This window comes from Aulonocara stuartgranti, assembly GCF_965226115.1.
Source record: "Aulonocara stuartgranti genome assembly, chromosome: 22".
Classification (NCBI taxonomy): domain Eukaryota; kingdom Metazoa; phylum Chordata; class Actinopteri; order Cichliformes; family Cichlidae; genus Aulonocara; species Aulonocara stuartgranti.
Genome location: NC_138957.1, coordinates 14,694,648 through 14,716,708, shown reverse-complemented (window position 1 = coordinate 14,716,708; position 22,061 = coordinate 14,694,648). Strand labels below are relative to the sequence as shown.

The following is a 22,061-nucleotide window of genomic DNA, read 5'->3' as shown; positions in this document are numbered from 1 at the left end:
TTGTAGTAAACTGTGCTGCCATGTACTTTGCAACCCTTTCAAACAAGCCGCAAAGTCTGACGTGCAGCTCTTGGGTTTTTGCAATTTCTCATTTCTGTGCTTCTGACCTTGGGGTGAATTTACTGGGATGCCCACTCATAGGAAGATTGGCAATTGTCTTGAATGTTGTTCACTTGTAAGTAACTCTCACTGTAGAACGATTAACTTTAAGTTGTTTAGAAATAGCCATATAACCCTTTTCAGACTGATTGTAAAGAACAATTGCTTATTTGAGTTATTACTGATATCTTTCATCCTTGGCATTCAGTTAACACATATTTGAATGCTCCAGGCCTGCCAGAACTTTTTAAACCCAGTGGATTTAATTAGCAGCACCTCGCTGTTATTTACCCTCTTATTTTTTTATGGAAGCAGTGAGAGTATACTTAGATTTTTACACAGTGTTCCTGCATTTTGTCTTAGTTTTTGTCAAGGTTTAATACGGTATTGATGTTGCATTTACTTAATATTCAGACCCTATGATTCTTCTTTGTTTATTGATTGATTTTTTTTTTAAGTTTCCAGATAGATAAAATGTCAGAATTTCAAATGGTGCAGGGTATTGTTACCTCAAATCAAATACAATTGGTTGTGCGTTTACCAGAAATGATGTTTACAATGATAATAAATTATTCTACAGTGAAAAAAATACTCTATTATGTATATTCATACCCAAATAGCATGAAATGTGTAGTTTACCTCCAACTGTTTTTTGTAAGCGCCACTGTTAGCGTGCTAACATCCTGAATGAAAATTGCTCCCTCTTGATGGCCAAGGAAGGGATGACTGAAGGTGAGAAGTTCATATTGTTTCACACTATTATGACACCACCTGGGCATTTGTAGAGCACTCCATGTAAAACAATGCACTTATAGACTCAAAATAGCAAGGGTAAGTATGCGACTCGAGACACAGCCTGAGCTTCAGTGTTTCTATTTTACATTTTTAAAATATTTGTTACAAAATTAGATCAAACTCAAAATTATGCAAGTATGCATAACCTCCGTCAGATGTAGCACTTGGTCATAAATTGGCAGAGAGCCATTTTAGACTGGAGGGATACCATGAACATATCGACACTTTCAGGCTGAGTAGACCAAAGAGTGCAAATGTGTAACAATCTACAGCAGTCCAGTGCCAACTCACACTTCTGTCTTTATGTGTAATGTTGGCCAATAGGAACATAATGCTCATCTTAGCTCAGTAATTTATTTAAAGATTTTTATACTGACCATTTTCAGTGTGGTCGTACTGAAGACTCGTTGCATCTTTAAGTTATTGATAATACCTTCAAGCCAATCAAAAATTATTCTTTCATGCAGCGTGAGAGTGAGAATGAAATATTAAACTGTCTTTTCCTCTGACACCCCTCTGTGAATCAGGAACAGAAGGTGTCTTTTCATCTGACACAGAAAAGACGGTTACGGTTGTCAGTTGCTGCTTGAAACTAATATAGAATATCAAAAACATGCAATAATAACGGCAGAAGGACGTTACAGTAGTTACTGTAGCTGAACTCAAAAAGGGATTCTTTCTTTCACGTGTTATTATACCTAAAAACCAGCTGGGGCACCACAAAGCAGCCCACCCAGCAAGATAGACTTAAATCATAGGGTTTTTTTTCTCTTCCCGGCCTGCAGTCATTCATGATGGATGGAGCAACAAAGTGTGCTCTGCTGTGGGCTTCAGCTGCTCTTAAATGTATGGGCAGGGGGATGGCGAGATGGACAGTAGGCAGAGGGATGAGATGGAAGGACCAGGGGAGATATATGAGAAGAAGGTCGGGGCGAGGTGATAGATGTCTACAACGAGGGGCGAGAGGGATGGCATAGGTGGACCAAGGTGACCAGTGAGAAGTTATACTGTAGGTGGGCTGTGGGGGGTTGCAGTGAGGCTGCGATCCGTCTCTGTCAGGTGGAGGAAAGGCTTTTCTCCCTCAGATAATTCTGAAATTCATCACTGGAGCTAGAGGTAAGGGTTGCTGTGTGTGGATATGTGGAGATGACCCACTGACTACTGACTACATGTTACGCTTTATGGTAGTGATTTATGGCACATACAGAGGCTCGTCTGTCTCATGATGAGCCTGACTTTGTTGACTCACCATGGATGCAGCCAACCCTGAACGCTTAGAAAATGGTTAGAAGAAAGAGAAGAGACATAGAATAATACACATGAAGACACAAAATGCTGAAGATTATGCTACAAGAATAAAATTGTACATTCACTGTAGCATATCGGTCCCTTTGTACATCCAGTAGTTCACCAGGGGGGTTGTGTCCTTTGATGTCCTTAGATTATTCCTGCAGTAAACATGCCATATTTGCTTCTTTTTTCATAGCTTGTCAGCTCAATTATACAGATTGATAATGAAAGAATATGCAGGGTGGTGTGACAGAATTCATCTGAATCAAATATATCGAAAGCTAGAGAATAATTCAAGTACTGAAATCACCCAGACCTGCATTTACTCAGGAACTGAGTTTCATAACAGATTGGGATTTAGTGTTATTACACATTTTATTATGGAAAAGGCCCAGCGGCAGCTCCACCACTTCCTTACTGTAAATTAAAATTCTTTGTAGTAGATCAGATACTATTGAATGTTTTATTGAAAATATTTAAAGGAAATGTAGGAATGGCAATGTCAACTTGTAGGTTGATCTGCTGCTTTGGGCTACACAGATACATCAAAAAGTATTAAGCGGAATTTTCTACAGGCCTTCCTGGTCCCCTGCAGACAAATCATCCTTATTAAAGGCTCCACTGACATTTTCAGTTGTGCCAACTTAAGGTTCCCATTTATGGGCTGAAGTGAAATGTCTTGGCAGCTATTGAAACTTAGTGCAGATGTTTGTGTCTCCTTAATAGGCTACTCTGCTTATGAGGTATACAGTGAAATGAGATCACCAGTTAGAGATTTTCAAGGCGCTTTAAGCTTTGAGATGAAAAGCAGGCTAAGGTCTGGCAAACTCCCTTCACAATTTGCTACTTTCTTAAAACCACAGCTGTTTTTCTCCATTATTTTTATCTTATTAAGCTCAGAGTGTTCAACTTCAGGTTTCCTAAGTAAATATCACTCAGTTTTGTTCTGCCCCCTCTAGAGCCACAAGAATAGATTTTCCAATATGTAGTAGCATTCAGTAGCACACACCAGGTTCTATATTAATGAACCTGGTGTGTGTAACTCTATTTCTTGAACTTTTAATTCAAAGCCATCTTTTCTGAGTTTCTCTGGCTCAGTTATCTAATGACGGTTCAGCTGAAGTAAGTCAAAAAAAAGTGAAAATCTTCAGGATATTTTTAGAGCTTGAGTGCAAATGGGTTACAAGAATTTGTGAAGCCTGCACAGATAAACATTTATAGTACTGCCACACTAGAGAAAAGAGTGGTTTAGTGACCCCTGCATGACCAATATTACTGCAACTGTTGAAGAATTTGTGATCTCATTGTATTTGAGATAGATATTTCAAAGATGGAGACTAGGTCTGCAACCTTTTGCAGTCAGTTCCCGTCTTCAAAGTGGTATTGATTTGTCAAGATGGAAGTGAAACAGCAATAAGACAGACTGAGTCTGCTATCACTTTGTGACTGAATGGGGTCATGTTGGCACTTACATGCAATACAATCACCGCCGTGATAATATGGTGATTTAAGGGCAAGATGACATAGGTGCTTAGCAACCTTGTTTTTATATAAGATACAAGCAGAACACAAGCAGTTGGCAACCAGCTGAGTGGTCCCCTATTGCAAAGAGACGCATCGCAGACGAGTTGGGCCCATCAGCACAGACTGACTGATTGATTGCAATGTGTTGGCAGTTTGTGCCTATAAAGTGGATGGCAATTATTTTCAAACCTTTAGCAATCTGCACGAGAATGATTGCAGTCACTCTAAGTTGATCCACGACTAACTGATTACCTCCCATCAGTCGTTCTGTGCTGTTGCCTTGTGATTAAAAATCCCAGAGGCTGAAAGTGTTACACGTAGCTGCAACTACCGGCAATTGACTACCAAAAGTGAAAAAAATCACTGTATTCCTAGGACAACTAGTCACAACCAGTGATATTTTTTTTACTGAGCTATTGAAGCAACAGCACATGAAAGATGATGAGGAGTAAGGATGTATGTGATGCTGTAGCAAAAGAAGACAAAAGAAAATAATGGAAAAGTTCACATGATGGTTACACCGCAAGGGAAAGCATTAGGTACACGAGTGAAAAGGATGTCCAGCTGCTTCCCACCATTATTTTGTGTGACCACTGGGAGAATATGATTTTTTTCACCCTTCATATCACCTAAATATTAAAGTAAAATAATAGTGCATGCCGTTGAAATAAGCATCACATCAGTTATCTTAATGTTACACATTAGTGGTCTGTTATTCTCAGGAAAGTAAAAGTCTTGTACAGTAGGCAGTCAGTTTCAATGAATACACTCAGAACTGAAATTACAAGATGAGGAATGAATTTCTTGAGTTATTCTGACAAAGTATGTAAACATTTAAAATTAGAAAGGCTAAACAGAACGTTTCACTTTGGCGTGAAGAACTTCTTCGCCGACTCAAAAACACGTTTTTTCACACATGAATTCATGGTTTTGGGTGAGCCTGGTGGCTTTTTTGGGAGGTTAACCATAGTGTTTTGACACAAGTATGAGCTGTTTTGGGAAAATTTATCTTCCAAGCTGTGAATCTGACAAATGTGCCAAAGCGGTTGAGAAAAGCTGTCACGTTAACGTGCTAAACTAAAAGAGCCAACATGGTAAATAGTATCACTGCTGCAAATCAGCCTGTTTGCACTTTCATTGTGTGCATTAACATGAAAGCATTACTGTCTAACTCACAGCACTGCTGTCTCTAAGCAGAGCTCTGCACAGTCATTAGGAAGGATACTGACTCATAGCTTCAGGTGTCCAGTCATTTATCAAAAATGTAAAGGTGTAAAGTGTCTTTAATCACAGTTATGGAAGTGCTGGCAAACCACTGCACCGCTTATATCAAACAAACACTTTATTTGTGATTACTTTGTGTGAATAGCACTGAAAGACAACAACAACAATCATATAGCTTTCATACATTTAGAGTGAATTCATATGCATCAATTGTTTGTTGAGACATACGTGAAGTATTTCGAAATGGACCAGAATATTTTTGAGGCTAGAGAAAACACGAAAGGGACTGAAGGGCGGGGAGCAAGAGGAGCAAAATGTTTGTGGCGAGGGAAAGGAGAAAATTTTAGAAAAGACAGAGCACAGGTTGCATGTAAGAGAAAAGGGCAGCAAGTAAAGGATGGAAAGAGGAGATGGCATTAGTGGAGAGGAGAATGGAATGGATGGGGGAGCCAGAGGGGAGTTTTGTACCGAGGAACACTATCATAATTGTCACATTTGATCAGGGAGGAACTCTAGTTCACTTCATGGACCACTGCTTTTTTCCAAGCTCCCACCCCTCTGAGGATTCACTAGGCCAAGCATTAGACAAACACACACAAACAAGCATAAGTACCCCCAAGTTTTTATTTGCCATTCGTGTTTATGGCTGCGGACGAAAATAAACATGTGCAAGCATACACTTCACTAAAGGTCTTAAATGCACATAGGCAGAGTTACAGATTTGAGAAAACATAAGAAGCTGAAATAAAAAAGTTTCACGTTGGCAGAACGACACTCTGCTCTCTCTTGATTCGAAATGCGGTGCGGTGACATGAGGGTTGCTGAACTGTAGCAATTAAAAGTCTGAATGGATGAGACGTTTGGTAAAAACATGATTTTGTCTGTGTTGTGTTTTGATTCGAGTTGGTGTAGAAGCAATCTTCAGAGAGAAGGATAGAGGAGGAGGTTGGGGGGGGGGGGGGGGTGCATAAACCCTAAAGGCAAGTAATAAGTATGGACATTTAAACAGCTGGTGCTTCACAGACACGAAGTAGGTCCTGGGGCGATACTATCCACCTCAAGTGAAATTCAAGTTTGAAAAAGGAGGTTTAGCTTGTTGTCAGAGAAACTGAGACTGAATTGGGTTCACAAATTTCCCTGAATGTAGCAACATTAAAAAAAACAAAAGGAAGGCGGAGAAACTGTAGGAACAAAGTGTGCTAAACTCTGAAGCTCTGGCCTGCCCTTAACTCTCTCTGATTCTTGGGATACAAATCAAACTGTATTGTTCTGGGCCTATTTAGCCTCAACAAAATTAATCAACACATGCCAAACAATTTTCTGGCACGGCACGCATTTTAAAATTACAGAGAGGATAAGTAGAAAATTACAGTTGTCCTGATTAGGGAGCCAATGATGGAGATGTGGGTACGCCTTTTGGCTTTTTTCTTTTCTTTTAATGTGTTAAGGTTGTGCTCTCAGAAAGAAATATGTACATTCCATATATGCACACACTAAGTCTTGCAGCTGCCACAAAGGAAAATGCTCGTTTCATTGGTGCGTTTTATTTCTTAAATAATAGAAAAATGCAAGTGAGGTGAGGTTGGCGTTTATTTGCAAAAGTCAATACTCTGTATTTAAACACTAAAGCATGTGGTCTTCTCAAATTAGCTTCTTGACGTTGCAATCCTCCCTAGAATGTTTCTGGCAGTAGATTTTTCCATAGTGTCTATAGTGAAACGCACCCCCTGTCACACCAAATGTCAGATAATCAGGTCAAAGAACACATAGAACATGTAAACTATACAGTTGCATGAACAATAAAAAGCCTGGTCTGGCTGTTTTCTGAAGTATCACCACAGCTCAGCTTCAGGGCTGTTAAATTGTGATCACAGCTTTACATCTCTGACTTAAAGCTCAGAAAAGTTGTGAAAATGTTAAAAAAAAAAGATTTTTGACATCCAACAAAGATTTTAGAAGGTTTTGGTACCTTTTCACTTTGCTTGCAGAAGAAGAGCCCAGAGTTAAATTTATATTTACTCACTGTTTTCTGTGAGAGCACTATTCTGTTTCCTTGCTATAACGTGTGTGTGTGTGTGTGTGTGTGTGTGTGTGTGTGTGTGTGTGTGTGTGTGTGTGTGTGTGTGTGTGTGTGTTTGAGTGTTTTCACTAAAAGCGTCTCGAAACTTCCATGAGCTCTCCATGGTGCTGAAATTGCAGCCAACTTCGCAAACTCAGAAGTCCCTTCCATCATCCAGCGTCCATTATGTCATTATTTCAGCTTTCAGTTCACTGTTTACTTTAAATAACAAGGTCATTATTTGGCAGTAAAACCAGGCTGCAATATTAAGTGTTGACATTCATTTATTTCTATGATCTGATATTACTGTTGGCCAGACATTTCTGTGGGCTTTAGAGTCCCACAATGGTAATGGTTGTTAAAGCCAGCCCGAGTTCTGCAAGAGGACAGTGGAATCAGAATTCAATAATAATAGTGAATCTAATTTCCAACAAATCAAATATGATAAAGTGGGGCATGGCGCAGGTAGGAGGGGATCAGATAAATAACATGCAAAGAAAGTTTATTATGTAAATTAAAAACAAAAAAAGATTTTGTATTTTTATGTGTTGAAATGTTGTTGAATGTTGTTTCTCCATCCATTAGAAACTTCATTTCCTCCATATTCATACACATAAAATGATAAATGAGGCTGTGAACCTTTAATGAATAATCCCCTCTGGAAGAACCTTCAGAACACAGATAAGGATTATGCTGCAATTTTTATAGATGTAAGTTCTACTAAAGTGAAGCTTTGTGGCTCAGAGCATGACCTTTTCATGGGGATTTAATAGACAACACAATTTCTCAGTTAAAGCTTCACAGAAACAGATATCACATGCAAGAGTTTGTTTTTGTTTTTTTTGTTTTGAATATTCAAATGAATGATAATGTGTGAAAACACAAAATGGCACACATAGATGGCACACAATCAAACAACAGGCCATGTATAGTATTATACTGTACCTGTTCCCATTTGCTTTGCATTTTGTACTAAAGTACAAAAACACCTGCCAGACACCACAATTTTACAATGAAGGCAAGCATTTATAGTCCCAAGAATGATTATTTTATCTCTGTCAAGAATATTGACGCAAAATAGGTTGTTGCAGTCAATAAAAAAATGTTCCCATCCTTGTGATGCTTTTATTCTAAGCTGCTGCCTTAACAGAAAATGATGTATCGAGACGTGAGGATGGCAAGGTCGACTAATGTGTGAGTTGTGTGAACAATGTGCATGTGCCCTTCTGAGCCTTTGCTCTGTAGGAAGAACTAAAGTCAGTCATTTGCCTTTTACTAGAAGAGTTAACCTTATCTGAATCCATTTTAACTACTTATATATATATATATATATATATAGATAGATAAATGGCCTACATTTGTATAGCGCTTTACTCAGTCCCTAAGGACCCCAAAGCGCTTTACACTACATTCAGTCATTCACCCATTCACATTGTAGCCACAGCTGCCCTGGGGCGCACTGACAGAGGCGAGGCTGCCGGACACTGGCGCCACCACCAGTAGGCAAACATGGGGTTAGTATCTTGCTAAGGATACTTAGGAGGCAGCCTGGGATCGAACCACCAACCTTCTGATTAGTGGCTGACCTGCTCTGCCACCTGAGCTACAGCCACCACCATGCAGATAGATGCATACACAGCTGCAGAATTAGTTATGATGGCATTCTGTAATTCTAATAAATGAGAATGATTATATCAGTCATAGGCAGTGCCATCGTTTGATCTCCTTTGTGCTTTCATTTGGTCCAATTCAAGAGCCCATAAATTTAATTCTCGGCGGAATCCTCTCAGGCAACAAAAGGGGGGAAGCAAAAAGTCTTCATAGAAAGCATAAGAGCTCTGAGAGTGGAGGAATTTAGGACTAACAGATCAGTTCACACTTGTACATCCAGACATACCCCCCCAGTTTTCCTTTGATAAAGCTGCTAAATACAGACACATGCATTCTGTCCTCACATTTAATGAATACAGACTCATTTCATTTTTAATAGCGCAATATTAGTGTCACCACAAAAAAATCATTATTTCCCAATTAAAAATGAATCTGCGTAATGCAATTCAGGAATCTGACGTAATGCCCCCAAGTCTTGTGGCAAGTTGTGGTATGACTCGACTTAAGCGGTCAAAGAAGTGCAGGAGACTGATGCTGTCCAGTGTAGCAAGTGATTTATTCACCATTCTGTGGCCCAAGAATATTTACAAAGAAACAAATAAGAAACTCAACTCTATAATAAACTCAATTCAAATAAACATAACTGAACTTAAATCAACGGAAATTAAGGTCAAACTGCACACAGCTACACTGACCTGAACCTTTCTTCTGAAACACCTGAGTTCGTCTGCTTAAATAGTCCCCTTAATCAAACACTTTCTCCTCTGGACTATTCCATTCAGTAGGTAGGTGAGATGAACATGATTATATTCATCCTCTACTACTCCTCTTGACTGGCAACATAAACTCTGGTGTAATCAATACATATCACAACATTAAATCTATTTCTTTATAAACCCTTTAAAATCAACTTTATTAAATTATAAGAATTCTTCCCCTCCTGCCCTTGGTCTCTTCCTGTGACCTCAGATGAACCCAGAAGGTATAAAGCAGGAAGTAGAACTACATTTCCTACTTTTGCTTCTGGAAGACAGGTAGGTAAAGGTAAGTTCAAACAATACAAATTAACAGTTGAAATAAATAACATGTTAACTTAACAAACTTGCATGAATTGATTTAAACCAAGATGTTATATTATATAATCTGTAAAAGTGCAGAACATAAACAAACCCGGGATAGTAGATGTTTGCCTATTGCAGATTACATGTGAAATATGGTTAAATCAAAACAAGAATGTTAACTAAGAATGTAGACAAATGGTCTTCTCACCCACTTTGTCACACAAGTGAGTGCCAAATTTCCAAAGGAAAATTTGCTCTAGAAACCCGACCGCCCCCTGTGTCACAAAAAGGTGGATGAACAGAGAAAATGGAGCGTTACTCTAAAGGCAAATTTATGAACTTGCAGCAGCTGAACAATTTGTGGTTAATATTCAAGCTCTGACATGCTGTAATCTGCTAGACATAGTTCTGTGATAGCTTTTATTTTTCTCCCTGTCATTTGCAGCTCCGTTCAAACGGGCCCAGTGGTGAGCAATTTTCAGATCCGAGCTGTGAAAGTAAAGCGGTTCACATTTGTCTTCAGAGCCATGTGGTTCGTTATTACTCCTGACCTTCTCTCTGTTTGTCCACAGATGTCACACCTTGATATTGACTGTTACATAAAATAAAAGTGGAAAAAAAGGATTCATGAAAGGTTGGACTGTTTTTGGCTTGGTTGCATTATAACCGATTCAATCATTCAAATATGGCCAAACTGCATAACTATATCTGTCTGCAAGTGAAGCTGCACCCCAACGGCCTTTCCTCCAAAACAAAGTTGTCCAGACGCAGTGTCGGGAAGGTTACTTTTAAAATGTATTCCACTACAGATTATAGAATACATGCCCTAAAACGTATTCTGTAACGTATTCCGTTACGTTACTCAATGAGAGTAACGTATTCTGAATACGTTGGATTACTTAACATATTATCATGCATTTTATAACTACGTGAATGTACTATTGCTGTGTGATTTATTACTATTACTGAAGGTCCGCGACTCCGAACCGTAGTAAAGGGACCTCTGACTAATACGTTGGTTCTGTGTCAGGCTCGTAGCCGAAAAATAGCTTTACTTTGTTGTCTGGGTCAAGTCTGCTTGCGAGAGACAGAGAGAGGCGTTGAAAGGCTGCTGCAATGGAACTTATTGTTTCGGAGGAAAACACGAACAAAGCGTACAGTCGAGTTTTAATAGCGTACTTACAACTGGGCTCGTCAGGCACTCTTCTTGGCTGCAGTGGTTATTATTATATTTACATGCTTCCAGCTCCCGTTTTTGCTCGATGACAGCTCGTACTTTTCCACTCTCCTTTTTCTCCCACCTCACGCTCACAGACACATAACGGGTATGGCAGTCCATTCTCACTGCTGCACGGACTACACTGCCCATGAGGCAACATTCTGCACTCTCCAGTCTCTAATCACATCATGTAAACTGCAGAGGACACTTCTATACACAAAACCACAAAACAGCAAACAACACAAAATGGAAATATTAAGAGTGTTTTTCTGTTGTTTATGTGATAGCCTTTTAGTTCCAGTATTGCAAGACTGGTTACAAACAAAAAAGTGATCGTGCTAAATCTATTCAGTGTTTTACAACATGTGAAACAGAAGGCATGAAGAGGTAACAAGGGTGTTGCATGTGGACTTAGCTGTGCAGTGTGTGGTTTTGCAGTAAAAGCTGCAAGTGCAGAGCAAATTTAGCAGAAATAACTGTTAACTGATCATCTCTGACTGTTTTTTGTTTGTTTCTTTTTGTTCCTGATCACGTGGGAGATGTTGCAGAAATATCAGTGAAAAATAAGTGTGAACTGTTACAAGCCAGAGAATTGTCTCAGCTTTATAAATATGGAGAATTATCCTTTTTTTTAAAAAAAAAAAAAACTATGAATTTGAATAAATCTGGGCCCGTGCACATGCTGTATTTGGAAGCTGCGCGTGCTGACGTCATTACGGGTGATGCTACTGAGGCTAGGACGAGCAGGAAGGAGGGGAGAGAGAAGGGGGGGGCGGGGGTGTTCCGCCGTGAACGCGCTTCGGATCCCCGGCGGAGGGCAGCGAGGGCGCGCATCTCTGTCCTCCGCTTGTGAAGCGACTGCAGGGGAGCCAGATGCCCGACTGTGAGCCGCTGCCTGTGGATACCCATCCTAAATGCCAGAGCAGGCAAGACTCGCAGACACGCTTTACTCCGTGACGGAGAAGAGGAGAGAATAGAGGCAGTTAAAGGAGTAAAAATTGTGTTTTGTTTTGTTTTGTTTTTAATTTTCCATTTCTCCCCCCCCCCCGCCTCTCTCTTGTTTTTACCCCTACTCGCTCTCCCAGCTTCAACCAAAAGAAGAGCTTCCTTGGACTTGGAGTACCGAGCATCAGTTGAAAATAAAGCCGCTATCCCACTCTGCCCCTGCTATTGCGGCGCTGTTAACTGTGAGCGCGTCCCCACACTGCTTTGGAATATACGCGTAAAACCATGGAGATTATATGACGTGGATTTATTTATTTTTTTAATACTACTATTATTATTATTTTAAATTTTCTAACAAAACTGGACACCTACAATAACGAAGTCCTTCTTCTTTCATTTCACCATCGCATTATTATTTTTTGCGTTGTTCTGTTCTTTCATTTGATCTGTGGATGCTTTTTCTTTTAAATTGATCATTATTATTTCATGTCCGTAGCTATTCTTCTTTCTTTTTAATTGATCGAATCATTGATTTGTTTTCCACACTTATTGTTTCTGGGTTTGATTCGGACACGCCAAAGTGGGATGCCTCGCGGAGAACATTTGTTGGAAGAAGATTCCGCGCGGCTGCGAGGGTGAATGAATGATAGTATCCCCTCTCAGTCTGAGACGTGCCATGGATGGGAAACTTAATTTGTATCAGCGGAACCGATCGGGGAATAGCCGTCGCATCAAATAACTGCTGCTGACAGCGATCAGGTAACATGCTTTACCCACACAACTCAAAGCTTTTTTGAAAAAAAAAAAAAGGGGGGGGGGGGGGGGATACTGTTTCTTTGCGCCATCCACACTGCCGGTTTGTCTATTTATTTCATTCATGTCATCCATGCTGTGTGGAAGTCCGATTTTAATGACGCATATAGTCTAACGTTCAGGCTGCAGTACAGTTATTTTTCGCCCGTCCGGGGCAGTTTCACAAGACTGAGCTGTATGGACAGTTATCAGTATTGGTTGGGGGGTGGGAAGGGGGGGGGATGTGATCCGTGGACCTGAGCGAAAGTAGCGGTCACAGTAGGGAAAAAAAATCCCCAAACACGCCTGAGCCGTTGAGTTAGATCCCATTAATAGAACTCTGCTTGAAAGCACAATCCTCCCTGAATGCCGAATCCCTCAGTGGGAGACGCTGAGAACTGTAAGTCTGTCTTTAAAACCCGCTGTCAGACCTGTAACTTTCCGCAGTGGCCGAAAGAAACACACACTTGCACAGAGAGCACCGTGGGCACGTACCCCGCACAGGCAATTTTATTTCCAGCTTGCAACACACTGGTTCGCCTCTCGCTTTATTGATGCAGTCTCATCAGCACAACCCTGCATTCAACACCTCAACAAAAGAAAGAAGCGGTTTCTTTTGTGTGTGTGTGTGTGTGTGTGTGTGTGTTGGGGGGGGGGGGGCACGATGTCATTCTTAATTTAGATAAAGGTCCACACACCAGACCTCTTCCCACGTGCGGATCTCTCCTCGACGTTTCCACGAAAGGTTTAGGGATGCTTGCAACGATCGTCGGCCGGTCGCAGTATCTATATCTTTATGATCGAGGTACTGATGCTGAGCCCCTACCACCACCACCCCCCAGCGAGCGCTCTGCGCCTGGGTGAGTGGGTGCCTTCTCCGATTGAATGTTAAAGAGCCAGGATGTACTAAAGACGCCACTGATCGTGGGATTGAATAACCGAGGAGGGAGGGGGGGGGCTAACATCCGTACTGGCATCACAGCACGCAACAGAAAGCCCTTTGAACGCTTGCTTGATGAAACTCCTGGGTCTGATTATTTGATGGGGTGGGTGAAAAATGCATTCGTGTGCACCTCTTTGACTGTGCCGTGTGTCTGCCGCAGTGCCTCTCTCGGTCTAAGTCGGTGCTGTTTTCAGTGAAATAAGTGTGCCAGGGTTTAGTCGGAGAAAACGGCCCCACAGATGCCCCCCCTCCCACATTCGGTAGTGAGCAGGTGGCTCCGGTGACGCTGAGCGGGGATGACAAACGGGACGCGACAACGGGAGCGCAGAGGAGCCTCCGAGCTCTGCTCCCGTCTCTCTTATTTTCTACCCATCTGTTGAGCATGCATTGTGAGCGCTCTCTTCGCTCTCCACCTCAAACCCCGCATTTCCTGCCATTGGATCCTCTTTAATTTATGGAGTGTAGCACACGTGTTAGCGGCGATCTCGATTATTTTGCTTCCCCAAGTCGCCATCTGTGCGCCGTGTTAAACAATTCCCTCCATTGTTTTTTTTGTTTTGTTTTGTTTTTTACTTTTTCCCCCACTGAGCCGAGACAAACTCTTGCTACGGCAGCCGGTGGGTGAACTGGTACATGCTACTTAACAGCGACAATGATTCATGTCTCTTTGGTTCTTGGCATCATTTAGAATCTGGATTAACAGGTCAGACATAGCCAGCAGTATCTCTGTCTTTCTGCTATGGGAGCTTGGTAATCATGTAATGGATTTGTTAGCGCAGGGAATCACTCTAAAACTTTACAGTAGGGGATACTGGATCTTCATTTGAAGAACCGTGTATGCTGCTGCTCTGCTTCCACCCTGTAAGTAGAGAGCAGTAAATAAGCACAAACTAGCTTCTTGTTTAATTTAAAGTCAGTGCTGCTACAATTGGTTATGGCTGATGTTGTCACCAATGGCAGTAGGCCTAGTAGGGCTGCTTTTAACCCAGATGAGCAACTCACAAATCATGGTTGATGCCCATCCTTTTTTTTAAACCCCAGCTGGTTAGAGGATAGAAGGAGGATAGCAAAGCCAAACCTTCTAAACCTGCTTATATTTATTAAATTTGTTGTTTGTTTTTTTCCACTGAGCACCATAAAATTTCCTAAGTAAAGCACTATACAAATACAGGCCGTTTACCATTTACTTTTGATGGAAACTATAAAACAAGATATTCTTTGGATTATCCAGAGGGATTAAACTTCTGGAAGCAGATGTTGCTGTTTTCATTGTAATCTTTGCATTACCGTGAGCACCACAACAACAACAATAATGACAACTCCACCCCCAAAGAAACAAACAAAAAAAACCATTAAAACAAGCTGGCAACTCTCTGGGCTGGGAGGAGGCATAACTTTAATCCTGCTCAAATAAAAGTAAAGCCAACCCACTTACCACAGTAGTGACTGATAAAAATACATTTAGAGAGCAGCAGAAATAAGACTGAGAAATGGTTACTTTAGTTAGAGTAAATGTCTGAGGTATATATTGAACTTTAAAGTATTTGGCCATGAAAGAGTTTTATATTCAATTATACCAGTATCTTAGTTTCCTTGGAATCAAAACATATTCTTTACATCAGCACAACCTTTGTGATCATTTAGAATTCAGTGTCTAATTTATCATAAAAGTGCATGAGTTTTTTTCCATCTAAAATATTGAGTTTAGTTATGGAAGTTATGCAATAGCCATGATGTGCAGTGTATGCAATTTGCAGAACCTTTTCATGACTGGTTCAGCATCTCTTTGGCATCTCACTGTGTTTTCTAATGTTTTTGAGCTGTGTTGCTCAACAAGCAGCGTCTACACTCAGAGTTTCTCCGTCCCTTGCCAGACTGGTCAAGGCTGCTGCCCATGACAATCTCCAGAGTATCCTCTAGCTCTTTCAGGAAGAGCCTCCTTATGCAGAGCATCATCCAGGCTGGATTTTCCCATTCGTGCCCAGATCCGAAATGAGATCAAGTGTTTCATTCACAACAGCAGTGCAGCATGCTTGCAAATTTTAGCTCAAGCAAGGTGTAAATTGGTTCCCGGGAGGACAGAAATGGGGAATCTGAGAGATAATCACTTGTTGCGAGATTAAGAGTGTGGTTGCAGAATACTTCTCACTCTAAAAAGGAATGTAAATAATGTAAAGCCTTATAGTTAATATTAGTGAGAAATCATTAGCTTTACATCCTTGGCAATTACCTGTGGAGGGTGCCTTTAAAGCCTTATGGTCAAGCAGCAGAGAAGAAGAACCACTCTTTATTGGAAAATAAAATTATGAAACGGCCAATTTTGACCAAAGTGCAACAGGGAGGTTAAGGAGAACAGAGAAACGAGACGGCAAGTAATTACCGCGCCATCACTGAATGATCAACCCAGCAGCTGCTGGAAAGGCAACACAAATGACAGCGCGACGCATATCAGCTGAAGACGTATGAAAACCACCCAGCTCTGTGGCAGTTTTATAAGACCTGCAAATGTGATACTAATAACATCTTCAATATCCACCCACATGTCATGCACTAACGCTGGCAGCACTAAATCCACCCCCCCCCCCCCCCCCCCCCCCCACCTCACCCCAACCCACCTGCCACCTCCCTCATTTTCTCACACGCACACACAGTCACTGCACACTGTAACCTCTCTCTCACCTATCTGTCTCCACGTTTCACGTCTCACTTTTGCTCAAATGACTCGGATAGGCAAGCGTTCAAGAGCATACATCAAAACCAACAAACACACACACAGTATGAAAACTGATGGTGGCACGTCAAGCTGTGTGTGCATGCTGTTTAAATAGTACATATGGACTAGGGGGCCACACGACAGCTTGATCTTTCCTGGATCACTGCACCCTGGCTGAGCCATTGTTCCTCTGACACCCCCCTTACATACACAAACACACGTTCCCTCTCCTGCGCCGGCCTTTCCCTAACGAGCTTCCTGTTCTGTTCTCCTCCTTCCACCATTCCTCATGTTCTAGCCCTATCCATCCATTGTACCGTTTCTCTAATTGACTACCGGGGTCCTTATTACCTCTCTGGATCTGTACAGTTAGGCTGGGATTGATAGAAGAGGACAGCTGTGCCCAGCTTCAAAATTCTATAGCAGTACGGTCATATTCACTTGTTAAGTAACGCACCAATATCCAGGCTGAAGACTTTTTTTAATCGTGCCATGTAGAAACCGCTGTCAGCTCCCTGCAAATCAGTCATCATCAGCTCAGGCCATTGCTCAGCAAGGGAGAAAGGGCTAATGAGGAGAAAAAACCCAAGAAATAATCATAAAATGTATAGAATGGGCTCAAGACTCGGTCGGAGAGATAACCAGAGTAAGTTGCTCAGGAAGAACTGGGGGGAAAAAGGAGATGAAGCAGTCTGCATCTGCTTTCTTTGCCTCCTCGTCCTTCTCCTCCACGTCACACATCGTACACTCCTACTTCGAGTGCTCTGCCATGCTCCATTTGGAGTCACAGATGCCTCTGTCACTGGGGCAGCATTCGTTTGGCGCAGCCCCTGGGTGACTGTGTCAATATTTGTAGTGAGTGCCATTTTGGTTTGGGGCGCCTCTATAAGCATGACTGGGCTTGGGCGAGGCTAAAGCTAAAGGAAAATCAACAGGAAGCCAAAAAGAAAAGAAAAAACAGGCCCTATAGACTCACTACATACAATTAATTAAGCCTTTTGGCAGGGAAAAGCTAAAGGATGGGCCTCCTTGGGAACAGATAGGTAGGTTTGGGTTGGGGGGGCTGTAAAAAAAACCCAAAACAAATTAATTGCCTTGAATCGCTGAGATAATTCACATCTCTGATTAATATTGATCGCACAAGGGATAAGAAACTGCCACAATACGACCGCAGAGAACAGTTAATTTGCTGAGATTCCGTGTTAGTAACTCTTTGTGCAAAGATGAAAAAGGAATCTTTGCAGGGCAGTGACTGCACAATTTGAGGTTCTTACTTGGTGCTCATTAAGCTGTGTGTTTGTGACTAACTGCTTCCCAACAGTAATATTTGCCTTTTTATGTAATGTTTTTTTCATAATGTGTGGCCCTTGGGATGGAGAAAGAGCAAGAGCTGGCAGATCGTATTGATTCAGAGCATCTAAAGCTGCAGTTTTATAGCGCTTTACAGGAGGGCCCGCAAGGATTTCCTCAAGTTCATGATTGCTTTTACTCAGCATCATACATCACAAATCTCATATTTTTTTTCCATCCCGACCCACCTCTGCAACCCTGTTACAGCCCTCCATTTGTCTCCCTCTCCTTGTCTTTGCAACATTACCATGCAGACACTTCAACACACCTTCTTTTAACCTTTTACTTACCTGTATTATGTAATGTGAAATGTCTAAGTCACCATTTTTCAAAGAAATGTACACACACACACACACACACACACAAAGTGGCTGCCCTTTGCAGCTCACACACAGAGGGGGTCTAGTTCCACTGCGTAACTCAGCGTTCAGAGGGCGCAGACTCCTCTGCCCCAGCACATTGGCCTCATCATCAGCAGAGTGGCTCTCTGTTGCACCCATCCCCCCCTCCGTTCCTGCTCTATACAGGGGAGGATACTTTGTGTTTGCAAGCCAACAAGTCGAATGCTCTGCTCTGCCGGAGCAGAAGAAAAGAGCCTTGGTATTGTGGGATCTGATGTGTTAATGTGTGCCAACCTGCTCTACCTCTGGAGCCACAGCCATACAGTTAATATATTTGTGTCAAGGTGTTGATTTGTACAGAATTTCTTGATGCAAAGAATGCTTCCTATATTTCCTACCTCTTAGTAGCTCAAAGAAATGGTTCTTGAAGTGAGATCTGGGGATCCTCATAGGGCCTCATTAAGTTGCAACTATGGACCAAAATTTGTCCTCAGGTGCTAGCAAACAAATCCAGTCAATGCATTAATGCTGTTAAACTAAGTCCACATATATTATCTGTAAAGTCAAAGTCAATTTAAATGTATGTCACTTTTAACAAAATTAAAATTTAAATGTGTTTCTGTTTTCATGAAAGTTCTGAAATAACTAGACTAAAAAGCTTTAGTGGACATATTTTTGAGCAGCTCCTTGAATCTTTTTTTCCTCTGTAAGGTTCTCCAGCCACAGATTTGAGAACTGCTGTTCCAAAAAAACGGTGATTGAAATCTCTTATCTGAATAGTCATATCTTATAAAATACTTTTTTTTTTTTATTTGCTCCTGCTGAGAAAAAAAATCTGACAGACATTCAGCGCAGTTGCCACTTTTCATGTTTCATTAGTCCTGTGCAAGGGCCGTTTGCTGCATGTGTGATTATGCATGAGACGTGTCAGTGTGCATGTGTGCGTCTGAGTGCACAGAGCACCTCCTCAGGTTCCAGTGGCTTGTCAAAGCTGCAGCTTGTGCATTTTTGGAGGAAGCAAAGTGGACAGGTGGAATTCCAGCCCAGCGGCAAGCTGGATAGACTCACGCTGTGACAGGTGTGGGCATTGACAGGGCAGAGTTGCCATCGAGATGATTAGCCGAATCCCAGTGGTATGGACCCATCATCGTGTTTTCCATTCATGTTAAAATGTTAAAATGGAGCCTAATCGAGGGTGATAGTGCGTCTCTTTGTGAGTTTGCAATGCAAAGATAGAGGCATGATTAAGCGAGAGAGAGAGAGGGAGAGAACTAATTCTGCTATGATCTAAAAGATATGCACAAGGTGTCCTGTGGTGTTGGTGATGTGCTGCATCAGGTGTATGATAATGGTGAGATCGGTCTTTTACTTCCATCTTATCACAAATGTATGACTGAAAAGATCTCCCCTGGTGCCACATATAAATGCATTCAACTTTGTTTTGCTTTTGTTTTGTTTTGGGGGGGTTTATGCGTGAGGTTACTGTGAATGAGCAACTTAATCTAAACCTAACCAAACAGCTTTTGGTACCTTACCTAGCAAGCAACTGCTAAAATACAAAGCAAGTGAAGACAAAACAGGGCAAGGGTGGAAACACAAAGCTGAACAGAAGTTGAACCACGGTCTTCTAGCCGATTCAGCGCTTTCCAACCTCCAGAACCAGACTTTGTCGTTCCTATCTCTTTGCCTCTATGCCTGATGCTGGAGGGCAGCCAATGCATGTCTCTAAGACATATGACAGAGCATAAGTCATATGTCATTAAAGAAAAAAAACTGAGTCGCAAGTGGTGGAATCTTGTGAAAAAGCAATTCTGCTATATAATACAACACCTAAATCTAAACTGTCATCACCGATGTAACATACACAGAAACACCAGCCTTACAGGGAGTGCAGAATTATTAGGCAAATGAGTATTTTGTCCACATCATCCTCTTCATGCATGTTGTCTTACTCCAAGCTGTATAGGCTCGAAAGCCTACTACCAATTAAGCATATTAGGTGATGTGCATCTCTGTAATGAGAAGGGGTGTGGTCTAATGACATCAACATCCTATATCAGGTGTGCATAATTATTAGGCAACGTCCTTTCCTTTGGCAAAATGGGTCAAAAGAAGGACTTGACAGGCTCAGAAAAGTCAAAAATAGTGAGATATCTTGCAGAGGGATGCAGCAGTCTCAAAATTGCAAAGCTTCTGAAGCGTGATCATCGAACAATCAAGCGTTTCATTCAAAATAGTCAACAGGGTCGCAAGAAGCGTGTGGAAAAACCAAGGCACAAAATAACTGCCCATGAACTGAGAAAAGTCAAGCGTGCAGCTGCCAAGATGCCACTTGCCACCAGTTTGGCCATATTTCAGAGCTGCAACATCACTGGAGTGCCCAAAAGCACAAGGTGTGCAATACTCAGAGACATGGCCAAGGTAAGAAAGGCTGAAAGACGACCACCACTGAACAAGACACACAAGCTGAAACGTCAAGACTGGGCCAAGAAATATCTCAAGACTGATTTTTCTAAGGTTTTATGGACTGATGAAATGAGAGTGAGTCTTGATGGGCCAGATGGATGGGCCCGTGGCTGGATTGGTAATGGGCAGAGAGCTCCAGTCCAACTCAGACGCCAGCAAGGTGGAGGTGGAGTACTGGTTTGGGCTGGTATCATCAGAGATGAGCTTGTGGGGCCTTTTCGGGTTGACTTTGGAGTCAAGCTCAACTCCCAGTTCTACTGCCAGTTTCTGGAAGACTCCTTCTTCAAGCAGTGGTACAGGAAGAAGTCTGCATCCTTCAAGAAAAACATGATTTTCATGCAGGACAATGCTCCATCACACGCGTCCAAGTACTCCACAGCGTGGCTGGCAAGAAAGGGTATAAAAGAAGAAAAAATAATGACATGGCCTCCTTGTTCACCTGATCTGAACCCCATTGAGAACCTGTGGTCCATCATCAAATGTGAGATTTACAAGGAGGGAAAACAGTACACCTCTCTGAACAGTGTCTGGGAGGCTGTGGTTGCTGCTGCACGCAATGTTGATGGTGAACAGATCAAAACACTGACAGAATCCATGGATGGCAGGCTTTTGAGTGTCCTTGCAAAGAAAGGTGGCTATATTGGTCGCTGATTTGTTTTTGTTTTGTTTTTGAATGTCAGAAATGTATATTTGTGAATGTGGAGATGTTATATTGGTGTCACTGGTAAAAATAAATAATTGAAATGGGTATATATTTGTTTTTTGTTAAGTTGCCTAATAATTATGCACAGTAATAATCACCTGCACACACAGTTATCCCCCTAAAATAGCTAAAACTAAAAAAAAACTAAAAACTACTTCCAAAAATATTCAGCTTTGATATAAGTGAGTTTTTTGGGTTCATTGAGAACATGGTTGTTGTTCAATAATAAAATTATTCCCCAAAAATACAACTTGCCTAATAATTCTGCACTCCCTGTATTTTTAGTCCACGCTGTTATTATACCCTGCAAAGTCTAAAATATTCTTCTACTTGTTGCACATAGATTTATAGTCTCCGTCATAAATTTACTCTGTCTAATTTAATTTTAGATATTTCATTACTTTGAGTTGTTTTTTTTTTTTTTTTTTTTTAACTGCCTTTAACTTAAAAGTAAATTGCTTGCACTCGTAGCCCCAAAGCTCAGAGCTCAAAGCAGTCAAAGTTTCCAAAATCTTCTCATCTTATATGAGATGTGAGGTTTGCCAGTTTTTATTTGGAAGGCATTAACATCAATTGGACTAATAAGCACATTTTAATATTTCACATAAAAATATTCTTTATGACCAGATCGCTTTTCTATTTTTGACTGCTTTTGAGTCTGTATTCACCTCTCCCCAATTCTAGATATGGTGGACTCCAGTCATGCCCCCAGTGCATTCCATTGGTATATTCCAAGTGATAAGAGACCTGCTTGAGGTGACATTACACAGAATATATGTAATAGCTCCTGCCAGTTTTCATCTACTTCACCAGAATTTCAATCTCGGACTCATATAGAGGTCTTACAGGTTATATAAGTGGTGCAGAGTGGCAGTGAGTGGGGTGATTTGATTTTGTGCAGTGGAGTACCTTTTGGGGAGGCTTTG

The 22,061-nt window shown here is 41.4% G+C and overlaps 1 protein-coding gene across 21 annotated transcripts in view; it reads left to right on the top strand.

Annotated features, from left to right (window-relative positions):
- The first annotated feature begins 11,718 nt into the window (after positions 1–11,718).
- The window catches only part of adgrb2 (adhesion G protein-coupled receptor B2), a 258,133-nt gene continuing 247,790 nt past the window's right edge, over positions 11,719–22,061 (top strand). For 20 of the 21 annotated variants that reach the window (XM_082522244.1, XM_082522247.1, XM_082522236.1 and 17 more), the window contains exon 1: positions 11,719–12,586. The gene's annotated coding sequence lies outside the window, so the exon portion shown is untranslated. The remainder of the gene's footprint in view (positions 12,587–22,061) is intronic. The other variant, XM_082522234.1, reaches the window with a different exon arrangement.